Raw genomic sequence first — 7,267 nt, 5'->3', positions numbered from 1 at the left:
GCCATGTGGATTGTCCAAGGCAAATGAGGCCAGGCTGCATCTCTTTTGTGAGAAAATTCCACTTACACAAGCAGCTCTTCAACAGCATGTGCTTAGAGCAGTCTACCATGGAGGACATGCATGGGGGCAAGTGCTGCAAAAGGAGCCCAAACTTACAAGTCCTGCAGACTGAATAGGATGGCTCATGGAAACCAAACTGCACAACTATTGGACAAGCTCAAGACGCATGCTATGAGCTGATACATTGCAACTGCAAAAAAGCATGCAAGGGTCTGTGCAAGTGTTACAAGGCCGGTCTCCAGTGCACAGCTCTCTGCTGCTGTGAAGACAGCTGTTTCCAAAACTAACTACATGTGCACATGAAAGCATATATGTTAATTGACTTTTGAATTTATGATATATATATACATAAATGTTAAGCCTTATTACATAGAGCAAGTAGTTCAATTAACATCAGAGTCTGGTACTATGAACTACAATACAATAGTTCAAAAAATTAACCTGATGAGTCCTTTGGTTGGGACGAAATGCCTAATTTAAATATAAATAAATATTGAATCTATTTTTCCGTTATCTCGTGACATTGCTGACTTTAAATCCATATATTTAGTTCCCAAAATCATGATTACATGATGTATAGCTCAAATGATATGGGCGTTTATATGAACTGGGCGGCCATTTTGAAAAACCTTCAACAACAGCCAGCAGGGGGCACTGTTGACCTGGATCCACATCTAAAAATAATCAGTAGGGGCAACGACATATATGTACCAAGTTTCATGCTTTTAACCCAAAGTACACATTTCTGCCCCAAATCCCTCCTTAACCGCCTCACTAAAAGAACAATCTAAACGCAAGAATACCCTGCTTCTTCAACTTCCAGTTCAGGGTTTGCTCCACGTGTAGGTTGAATCTGTAGCTGCTCCTTCCACCTCATCAAAACTAAGTTTTCCGAACCGCATCCGACGTGTTTTTTTGTTGTGATTTCGTCCCTGCGTTGCTATAATTTTGCATGTTAAAGCATACCTTGTTGTGCTGTTTGTTAGCTCCACCACTGAAGGTGGATGGAGGCTATGTTTTCACCCCCGTCTTTCTATGAGCAGGATGTCTCAAAAAGTTATGGACGGATTCGGTTGAAACTTGGTGAGACAGGTTGGGGGTGTGACAAAGATGAATTTATTCGATTTTGGTGAAGATCCACATCCGCATTCGGATCCGGATACTAAAATTTTTTTAAGTGATTCTTCATTATTGATGGATGGAACCAAAAACGATACACAGTAAACCCTTAAATACCGCGGGAGGAGGGGGGGGGGTTACATTCCTTGAAAATGTCACGATATTCAGTAACCACGATAGTTAAAACCAATTTCCGATGTGAATAATTTGAATGTGAATTATTGCGATGCGATGCGAATTAATGCGATGTTGCAAGAGACTGAGAATTGCAGGTGCACGATATTTGCTCTGAAGAGTCCGTTTCTTCCCCAGATGGTTGCTCGGCACTGGCGAGTATTAGCTGATTTGAAGGAGAAACAAGATCGGCAAACAGCCAAGGATGTGCCAGACATTCCTCTGCAGTAGCCCGATCCTGAGGAGCTTTCACAAGCAGGGAACGGATAAAATCTGCAGCATTTGATGAAATGTCCTCGAAGGTTTCAGGAGAGTGGTCTACGTTGAACTGAGAGATTCCAAGACACACCTTGTCATCCTCCTCAACTGCGAAGGGCAACTCCCTTTTCAGCATCATATACGTCAGCACACCAGTATTCCACATGTCTGTAGCTGTAGAAATTGGTTCGAAGTCCAAAATTTCAGGAGCTGCATACTGCTGGGTGCCAATCATCTCATGAAGCCTGTGGTCTGGTTGGATGAAGCGTGCAAGGCCGAGATCCACGATGCGTATGTCCCCAGGAGGCCTTGTTTGGGTTAAGAGGATGTTTTCAGGTTTTAAGTCAAGGTGAGCAAGGGCATGATCGTGTAAGAACGCCACACCCAGCAACACTTGGCGGATGAGACGAGGGACGTCTGTAGCCGAGAAGGCCTCATCATCCTCGACAGCAGCACACTGTTCAAATATGTCTCCACCAGCTACATACTCCAAGATGAGGGTCATGTCTGAAGAGGTTTCAAACACCTCATGCAGGGTGACAATATGTGGGCATGTGCGTGCCAGCTCCAGCACGGCCATCTCATGTATGATGTCCGCCCGACAGTCCTCGCCTCGCCGACGCTTCCTCAGCCGCTTGGCTGCGAATGTTCGCCCAGAGGAGAGCTCAACACATTGCTTGACCACAGCAAACCTTCCCCTTCCGAGTTCAGTTCCCACAAATTTGTATTTGTCAAGAAAAGGATCTGCGTTGACAGGGAAGTCCGTTTCTGTTGCCAAGCCAGGTCTGAGAGAGATCTTCTTGGGAATCATGCTGAAGCTTGTCCAGCACAGGTGCGACTCCTCACAAACTCTGCCAGCGTCCTTCCACCGCGGCAGCGAAGGACGACGTTCGATTCACTCACTAACTAGTCGTTCCTCTTTTCCCAGCCGAAGGGGTTGTCTTCCATGCTCCCGATCCGATCCGATCCCAAATGTGAATTTCCTAACATAGACCACACGAGGTGGAGAGGTTCGAGATAGGTTCTGAGTTTCAGCTCATCTGTCTTCCGAGCTGGAGTCCATTATTAAAGGCATCAGTCACCATTTCTTGCGTGTGTGTGTGTGTGTGTGTGTGTGTGTGTGTGTGTGTGTGTGTGTGTGTGTGTGTGTGTGTGCGCGCGCGCGTACGTGTGTCCGTGGGCCTGTCGAAAAGTAGGAAACTGTTAAGTGCTTTGTGTGCTGTAAATGATTGCATTGCATTTCGTAAAGTCGGTATAGTTCTGCTCTTACGTGCTTCCCTAGTTCCCCATTATTATTAATAAATACCCCAATTGTTAAATGTTTTCAGCTCGTTGCATCGATTCTTTCATTGACTGAGCATTTCGTGTGTTGGGAGTTAGAAAGCCGTTGGTTTGTCGTAAAAGGGGGACATTCGGACTGACGGTTCTCGGCGATTAAGCTGCTCGGAATCGCGCATGGGACAGGCTCGCTTAAGCGGCTTGTTTTGTACGAGTTCCGTCGAGAGTGGAATACCCCGGTAGTTGGATCACGTGGGTATTTAGGTAAATTGAAGTTGGCAATCAACCCTTGGTCTGCCCATTGGCGTATTTCTGTTCTTGCACAAGGACCCGTCGACTTCGGAGTTATCCGGGTGGCGATCTATATTCCGGGCGATCGGCCGGGCTGACTCGACTTGCGGCTCCGTCAGAGCGGTCAGCTCGTGGCCGACGCACCGGCATTGTAACAATGTACACTGTGCAGTACCTATGGAAAGTCTACACCACCTTTCAAAATTTTCACCTTACTGAATAGAATTCCTGTATATTTCAAATAAAGTCATGTTTTACACCAGCTTATGTAACCCTTAAAAGGTAACTGGAATTTTGAGGACCCCAAGCCCAACATATATTTTCAAAAAAAATTTTTTTAACATCTTTTCGAAAAAGAAAAATGAAAATAAGTTTTTGACAGTAAGTTAATCTAGTGTTAGTCTTAAAATATTGCAAAGCGTTTCAATTTGATTTTATATGTACATAATGTTATTACAGTAAAATGATTAGAACATTTTTTTTTTAAATTAAAAAAAAACAATTCTGAGGGGGGTAAGGGGTGTTATCTGTGTCCTTTATGACGTCCTTAAAAACAGTAAGTTTCCTGTTTGGAATGATTTTCAATTTTGCTTGACTGCCAGACAGTCAAACAGGGTGAAAAAAAACTACACCCGTGTCTAAAGGAAGCGGTGCAGTTTGACATTTCCATTTCATGATGCTAGAACTCCCCCTTGTGTCAATTCAGCATTTGCACCGCTTAAAATTTTTTTTGATAGATGGATGGAAGGACATACCAAATATTGAAGCGGTGACACCACTTGAAAATCGCACCCATGTCCGAAGCAAGCTGTTCAGTTTGCTATTTTTAATATGAAATCGGCAAAGCCGAGAAAGAAATGAAACCTTTTAGAATTACCCTTGAAGATCCTTAAGAATCCATGAGAATTACCCTTTCCAATTACCCCCATAGAACCCTTTAGCATTTCCCTTTAGAATTACACTATAAAATACTTAAGCATTGCCTTTGAGAATTACCCGATAGAACCCTTTAGAATTACCCTACAGGACCCATTGGACTTGCCCTTTGGAACCCTTCTGAATTACCCTTTTGAAGAACCCTTTAGAATTACCCTTTAGAATTACCATTCAGAATTACCCTTTAGAATTACCTTTCAGAATTACATTTTAGAATTACCTTTCAGAATTACCCTTTAGAATTACCCTTTAGAATTACCCTTTAGAATTACCCTTTAGAATTACCTTTTGACCTTTTTTTTTGTATACCTTGTTGAGGCTCTTATGAGAGCGAACACACAACACACAGCAAGGGGGGCATGAGAGAAGAGGGGCAGGAGTGGGAAGTACAAAACAGTGGGGAACGGAGACATTAGGAGATCTGTGGAAGGGAGAGGGATGTGGCGGGGAATATGGGGAATACAAGATGGATATTACAGGGACTTTCAGGAAGGAAAGCAGGGAATTGAAGGAGGTGGGCTTGGGTGGATTATCGGAGGTAGAAAAGATCGAGGATTTGGATGGGGTTGATAAGAAGTGGTGGTGAACAGCTGTTTTGAAGGCCTGGAGGGAAGAATGGGATTTAACAGTGTGAGGGAGTTTATTCCAAAGGCGGGAAAAAAGAGGAATGAAAGAGTGAAGGTGAGCAGTGATTCGTGATTTTGGTAGTTTACCAGAAGGGGGTTGTTGGCGGACCTTGAGCACCCTGCGGAAATGTGGTGGGGACAAATCACAGAGAGAGCAGGGGGGGGGGCGAGGCTGGAGAGGAGACGGTAGAAGACAGAAAGACCACCGACCAACCTGTGGTTAGAGAGTGAAAGGCCCAAAGACTCGGCCTCATCGCGGGAGATGCCAATGATCCGAAATGTCTTGGTTTCCACAGCGTGAAGCCGAGAAAGGTGAGAGGCAGGAGCACCAGCCCAGAGGGGAGAGCAGTACACCATCAGGTTGCGGACAAAAGCTTTGTAAGTGGTCAGGAGCTCAGGTGGGCCGAGGAAGGACTTTGCACGATGGAGGATTCCCAGTCGGCGACTGGCTTTGGAGGCCAGGTTGGAAATGTGGCTTTCCCAGGAAAAGTCATGACAGATAGTGAGACCCAGAAGCTTGAAAGAAAGGACTTCTTCCAGAGGATTGTTGAGGAAGTGGATGGGGGGGGGTTCTAAACGGTCCTTTCGGAGAGACATCGTGAGTGTGAGATTTGTCCGGATTGAAAGATATGTTCCACGTGTTGGACCAGTTTGTGATTTTATCCAGATCTGCAGTGAGCGAAGAGGCTGCTGCTTGCCGGTCTGAGGGATGACAGATGTTACGGCAGAGAGTGGAGTCATTAGTAAAGAGATAAAGAGGATTTTCCAGAGAGTCGGAGAGATCATTGATGAAAACCAGAAAAAGAACACGGCCCAGAACGCAACCATGAGGAACTCTAGCCTGGACAGGAAGAGGGGATGAAAGAACTCCATTTAAGGCCACACTTTGGCTGTGACAGGAGAGGAAGTCTGCGAGTCATGAGTGGAGATGGCTTTGGATACCATAGGAAGAGAGTTTGGTGAGCAGGGCAGGGTGCCAGACCGTGTCAAAAGCATGCGATATGTCTAGGGATATGGCTCTGATTTCATGTCTGGCATTGAGGACCTCCATCCATAATTGAGAGAGCAGAAGCAGCATAAACAGGGTAGAGTGACCTGGTCTGAAACCAAATTGATGATCAGAAATCAAGCCATTGGAGAAGAGGAAGGATTTCATGTCTGAAGCAATGATGGATTCTATAACCTTGCTGATGATTGGCAGAAGACTGATTGGTCTGTAGTTACAGGGATCTGTTTTTGTACCATTTTATGCAGGGCAGTAATGTTTGCTGATTTCCAAGCAGATGGCAGATGACCTTGAGCAAATGAGAAGTTGAATAGAACAGAGAGAGGGTGAGCAAGAGCAGAGGAGCAGTTATTTAGGACACGTGGGCTGATGCCGTCTGGACCGGTTGCAGAATCTGAGTTGAGGTTTGACAGCAAGCTCTCCACCTTGTCAGGAGAAAAGGACACAGAGTCCAGGGACAGTTGGGTGCGACTGGGTAAGGTGGGTAGAGAAAGCGATGGGTTTTGGACACAAGATTTAGCTGCAAACACTGAGTTTAGGCATTCAGCCTTTTCACGTGCGGTATCAGCAGTGTGGCCATTTGAGATAAGGGAGGGGATGGAGGGGGAACAAACACCAGAAACAGATTTGATTAGACGCCACCAGGATTTTGAGGAGGGAGAGAGGTTTGAAAGTGTGGACTTGAGCTGAGAAAGATGTTTTCTGGCTCTCCTGAGGGTATATACACACTTGTTCTGAGCTTTATTGAAGGAACTGAGATTACCCTCAGTTGGGTTTGCTTTCCATGAGGCAAAGGCAAGTTGTTTCAGGACAACTGCCTCGCCACTAGCTTCAGTGAACCAAGGGCGGGAGGAAGGGTTGGACAACTGAAGACGAGAGGGGATAAATCTGTGCATGAGGGAGAGCAAGTTTCTTTGAAAGAATTCCCAGGATGAGTTGATGTTGGAGAGAGTAGCGATGGGAGACCAGTCTATTAATTTGATGGCTGCTTGGAGACCCTGCCAGTCGGCTTGAGTGAAATGCCAGACTCTATGGCGGTGAGGTGGTTCCCTGATAATAGCCAGAGAGATGTCCACTTTGACAAGGACGTGGTCAGAAGAACCGATTGGAGTGGAGGAAGAGCAGCAGATATTGTCAGGGAAATTTGTCAAAATCAGATCCAGAAGGGATAGAGTACCATTGGTTGAGATCCGGGTCGGGAAGTTGACCGATTGAGTCAGTCCCAATGAGTCGCAGAAAGCTTTTGCTGAAGTGCCATGACAGGTGAGAGAGGTACCCACACCTAGCCAACTGGCGTGATGACAATTGAAGTTGCACATATGAGGAAGAGAGAGTTTGGATGAGAAGATAGAAGTTGGTCCATGTTTTGAAGAGGAGAAAAGGCTCTGTGGTGAAAAGGCTCTCCATGAAGAGGAGAAAAGGCTCTGTGGTGCTGGGGGAGAGGGGGGACAAGAGAGGAGGCAGAGGGCGGTTGAGGATTTGAGGAGGTGGAGTGAAGAGACGGAAGTGAGAGGGCAGT

General features: G+C 45.8%; 1 pseudogene; it reads right to left on the bottom strand.

Moving 5' to 3' along the window:
* Positions 1-1,408: 1,408 nt before the first annotated feature.
* Positions 1,409-2,596, bottom strand: LOC147015063 (serine/threonine-protein kinase 17A pseudogene; annotated as a pseudogene).
* Between the last annotated feature and the right edge of the window lie 4,671 nt (positions 2,597-7,267).

The sequence above is a fragment of the Eptatretus burgeri genome, chromosome 12, assembly GCF_056783735.1.
Source record: "Eptatretus burgeri isolate ZD-2024b chromosome 12, Ebu_testis_v1, whole genome shotgun sequence".
Classification (NCBI taxonomy): Eukaryota; Metazoa; Chordata; class Myxini; order Myxiniformes; family Myxinidae; genus Eptatretus; species Eptatretus burgeri.
The sequence above is the reverse complement of the archived record's forward strand: the minus strand, read 5'-3'. Positions and strand labels throughout refer to the sequence as shown.